The sequence below is a fragment of the Haliotis asinina genome, unplaced genomic scaffold (genome assembly GCF_037392515.1).
Source record: "Haliotis asinina isolate JCU_RB_2024 unplaced genomic scaffold, JCU_Hal_asi_v2 scaffold_51, whole genome shotgun sequence".
Classification (NCBI taxonomy): Eukaryota; Metazoa; Mollusca; class Gastropoda; order Lepetellida; family Haliotidae; genus Haliotis; species Haliotis asinina.
Genome location: NW_027133921.1, coordinates 7,501 through 12,500, shown reverse-complemented (window position 1 = coordinate 12,500; position 5,000 = coordinate 7,501). Strand labels below are relative to the sequence as shown.

The window sequence follows — 5,000 nt, the reverse complement described above, 5'->3', positions numbered from 1 at the left end:
TGACGCTTACTGGGAATTCCTCGTTCATGGGGAATAATTACAAGCCCCAATCCCCATCACGAAAGAGATTCATCGGGTTTCCCACTCCTCTCGGAGCAGGTGGGCATCCACGTTGATTCTTTCAGTGTAGCGCGCGTGCGGCCCTGGACATCTAAGGGCATCACAGACCTGTTATTGCTCTACTTCGTGTGGCTATACGCCACCTGTCCCTCTAAGAAGTTTGCCACCGAAATGGCGCCGCGCGACAACGAGCTGTCGGCGAACTAGTTAGCAGGCTAGAGTCTCGTTCGTTATCGGAATTAACCAGACAAATCACTCCACCAACTAAGAACGGCCATGCACCACCACCCACTGAATCAAGAAAGAGCTTTCAATCTGTCAATCCTTCCAGTGTCCGGACCAGGTGAGTTTTCCCGTGTTGAGTCAAATTAAGCCGCAGGCTCCACTCCTGGTGGTGCCCTTCCGTCAATTCCTTTAAGTTTCAGCTTTGCAACCATACTTCCCCTGGAACCCGTAGACTTTCCTTTCGGGTAGGCCTCCCGCCGAGTCGAATAGAGCAACGCCGACGGGCTGCCAGTTGGCATAGTTTACGGTCAGAACTACGACGGTATCTGATCGTCTTCGAACCTCTGACTTTCGTTCTTGATTAATGAAAACATACTTGGCAAATGCTTTCGCTGTAGGGCGTCTTACGACGATCCAAGAATTTCACCTCTAACGCCGTAATACGGATGCCCCCGCCCTGTTCCTCTTAATCATTACCCCTGAGCTCCAAAAACCAGCAAAATAGGATCCGGGGTCCTATTCCATTATTCCATGCACCATTATACAGGCGGGCTGTGCCTGCTTTGAACACTCTAATTTTTTCAAAGTAAACTCTCCAGCCACTCGAGCAGGCCACTCAGTCAAGAGCAACCTTTTTGAGAGGTCTGGCAAGGGGGACGACACCGCGCAGTACCCGAGCCATTGCAGCAAGGGACCGACGCGAACGACCCTGAGATCCAACTACGAGCTTTTTAACCACAACAGCTTTAATATACGCTATTGGAGCTGGAATTACCGCGGCTGCTGGCACCAGACTTGCCCTCCAATAGATCCTCGTGCACACGTTTAGAGTACACTCATTCCAATTACGGGGCCTCGAAAGAGTCCCGTATTGTTATTTTTCGTCACTACCTCCTCGTATCGAGATTGGGTAATTTGCGCGCCTGCTGCCTTCCTTGGATGTGGTAGCCGTTTCTCATGCTCCCTCTCCGGAATCGAACCCTGATTCCCCGTTACCCGTTATCACCATGGTAAGCATAGCACTTACCATCGACAGTCTGATAGGGCAGACACTTGATAGATGCGTCGCCGGCTCGAGGCCGTGCGATCCGCTAGAGTTATCCAGAGTCACCAAAGAGACGAGCCTTGCGGCTCGGCTGGCTTCGAACTGATAAACGCGCTCTTCCCCTCAGAAAGGGTCGGAGCTTTAGTGCATGTATTAGCTCTAGAATTACCACAGTTATCCAAGTAGGATTGTATCATCTAAGGAACCATAACTGATCTAATGAGCCATTCGCAGTTTCACTGTGCTAGAGTTTGTACTTAGACATGCATGGCTTAATCTTTGAGACAAGCATATGATTACTGGCAGGATCAACCAGATAGGCCCGAGTCTTCGCAGACAAGAGACCGGGACGTCCGAACCGCCGGCGAGGAGAACTCCGGAACACACGAGCGAGTCCCGTAAAAAGCTCAACCCGACCGAGGCGGCCAGCCGTCCCTGCCACAATCCCCTCCACCGAGAGCGTTCTCGGGGCGGAAAAGCGACAGATTCTCACAAAGCCCGACCCGAAACGATAGAGCGGGGTGACGCCACGGGCTACTTTGACGTCGGCGGTTTGATTCTCGTACCGAGCGCAGACGAACCCCGGATGCCGGGGTCTGCCTTCCTCACGACAATCAGATTGCTTATACAAGCAGTTGGTAGCAAAGACGAGCGAGTGTGCGACCCGATCGCCTAGCTGCAACTTCGACAGTTGCATTCTCAACCTCTCTCAGTCTACCACGAGCCGTTTTCTGACTCCCTGCGACGAGGACGTCCCTTCCTAACGATAAGGCAGGGCCACCCCGGGAAACGAGAGCGACGTGTGCCGACCGTTCCCTTTCGTCATGGGAGCACTGGTCGCCAGTAAGCGAAGGGGGTCTTGCGAACGTTGCTGCGTGTCAGATGATTTGCCACGGAGACGAGGATCGAGACCCACCGTACTACCGAGGAGCAGCGCACGATACACGGAGAGTCAAGGGCGAGGCACCTGCAACTGAACCGAGATCACGCGCAAATATCTAACCACACGAGCAGCGTTCATGCGTCGTAGTATCCCCGAGGAGAAACCCGCCCGCATTCCGGATTACCGACACCCGGCGCACCGCGCCAGTCCCACCGAGAGCTGCCGTACAACACGAGCCGTTGCACTGCAGGCGGGACTGGCCTCCTTCACAATATCTGCCAACCCCGCCAATACGTTGGATAGTTAGCCTGTCACGCGGCCGACCCTCGCGTTCTAAAAAGTTAATATTTCTAAACCTATTCGGCCGATTCTCACGAAATTTTGCATGTATCTTCGTTATACTTTGTATTTTCCTCAGATATAATCAGCTTTGCGATAGACCCATTACATCTGGAGTTATGGCTTGGAAAAGAGGAAAAACCGTCTTTTTTCACACGAAACGAGACAATAAAAACGTTATATTTCCTACGGTATGGGACCGAACCCAATCAAACCTCACACACGGGTGCATCTCGTCTGTGTACCACTTTTGACAACCATTTACCATCATTTTGATACTCCTCTATGAAGCAGTACTCCATCTTTCAATAAAAATTATTCACTCCCAAGGCATCACACACATTAATACGACACATATGTGTAAATATGCAACCGATACGTGATATACCCTCCAGTTACACATACAACCTGCATTACTGCAGCTCTTCCAACATACATCTCACATGAAAACACCATCAGAGGGTCCACAGCAACCCGTACATGTATCCTCCTATCAAGGATTTTCGGTCTCTGGCCACATTCTGGAGTAGTAATACTGTTTGGGCGATGAACACTGGTGACAAGTACATAAATGCCAGTACCGACTGTTCGGCTGTACAAGTAACAGTCAAGAATACACATGATAAATGTTTCTGACAGTTAAAAATACCGCTCCTTCACACAATAATATAAACATAAGAGCACGCATTCGCCTTCTTATGTCTACATCGTATCACACATAGATACATGAAATCTTTTCATATGTGACCTGTCTAGAGTTAGTATCGGGTATCTTATTCAAAAGGCTTACATGAAACATCCAGCCTGATGTGGTCATATAGTCCGAAAGAGTTTCTTGTGGTAACAATTACACTGAGCTGAAATCACTTTAACCAGAGTTCACTGTACGTTTATAGGCCCCCTAAGCAGTCCATTAAGCACATAACTTCAATGGTTGTGTGCAAAGCAGCGAACGAGAGGTTAAAAACATATAAAACAGCAACAAAATACATCTTGAGTAAACAATGCAAACTTTCACCTCTTAAAAGGTACGACAAATTCAACATACACATTTCCCAAATAAGCAATGAACTACATCAAATATATTTTCTCGTAGCTCGTTTCGGCATAGCAGCAACATAAATAGAAAAAATAACTCACATCTGTCTTCTGCCACATCCCAACGTGTTCCTCCCAATATGGAGGCATTGTGACCGACAAGATCCATGTGCTTCCGATCATGTGATCAGATTGCCAGGATGTGATTTCTTATCCATTCGCAAAAGTTTATACGGCAACCTGGCTTCGAACCTGCAACCTGTCTGTTTGAATATAACTGATTCCAGTGAATAAACCTTCGCACCACACGCACTTGCACAGATATGTTGACAATTTTCAAATTAAAAAACAATTACTTTAAATAACGGTCAAAGCAAAAAGTTTGTGTTCTCCACTTACATACTTACATGTCATATCTTTTATTAGACAGAAGTAACCGACATAAACTCAACAACGAAACCAATTCAAATAGCTCCTCATATGTATACATATTGTCGTTATTGTCATATATCACACACAGAGAGAGAGAGAGAGAGAGAGAGAGAGAGAGAGAGAGTGAGTGAGTGAGTGAGTGAGTGAGTGAGTGAGTGAGTGAGAAAAAAGACACGGACAGAGGCTAAGACACAGGCAGAATGAGTGTTAATGGGTTGTTCTCATTAAGTACACCTATACTGATAAATGATAAAGCAACACAGCTGTCACAGTAACGATATGTATTACATCCATCACTCCCATACTTCACTTCTACACCACCTAAACAGGTATTCAGTATTGTTGAGTGCATGAAACTGCACTAACGGCAACAAGACTTTTTCTTTTTTAAACAACTTCAACAGGCACTTTTTGTTACCTGCCCCACATGGTGCACTCACATCCATACCATAAGACAGCATACCGGTTAAAAATGTATGCGCACGATATCACGCAATTCTAAAGGTAAAGGTAATTGTAACTCTAACAACTATCCTAACCCACCTACCTTCCTATAGCTCCAACCTCTAGTAACTAAACTCTAGCTCCACTTCTACGTGCTACATTTACTTCATGTTTGATTCTTCCAAGCTCTAAACTTCACGTTTTTCAGCTCTTGGAATTAAAGACAATATTTCTACCGTTCATTTCATAAAAAAAAAACTCTAAGTGATACATGTCTATTCCTCAAGTGTAATGTGGTTACCAGTGAAGTTTCCCCGCGTTTAGTGACTCTTACACTTACCCACAGACGCCGACTATGACCGGCCGTAGGCTCTCTAGCATTAGTTCACTTGCCTCTGTGTTAAAGTCTCGCCTATGTGTTAAAGTCTTACATTTTGGACGCCATGAATTAAAGACAATGTTTTTCAGGTGGACTTTGAAAAAAAAAAATATATCGGTGCCAGGGGCGAGTCGCACACTTTGACGTACTGAGAC

The 5,000-nt window shown here is 46.7% G+C and overlaps 1 non-coding gene across 1 annotated transcript in view; it reads right to left on the bottom strand.

Moving 5' to 3' along the window:
* LOC137270151 (small subunit ribosomal RNA) overlaps positions 1 to 1,649 on the bottom strand; it is a 1,859-nt gene extending 210 nt beyond the window's left edge. The window contains exon 1 of the ribosomal RNA XR_010955104.1: positions 1 to 1,649. This exon is cut by the window's left edge and continues 210 nt beyond it. This is a non-coding gene — a ribosomal RNA (small subunit ribosomal RNA).
* Positions 1,650 to 5,000: the final 3,351 nt, after the last annotated feature.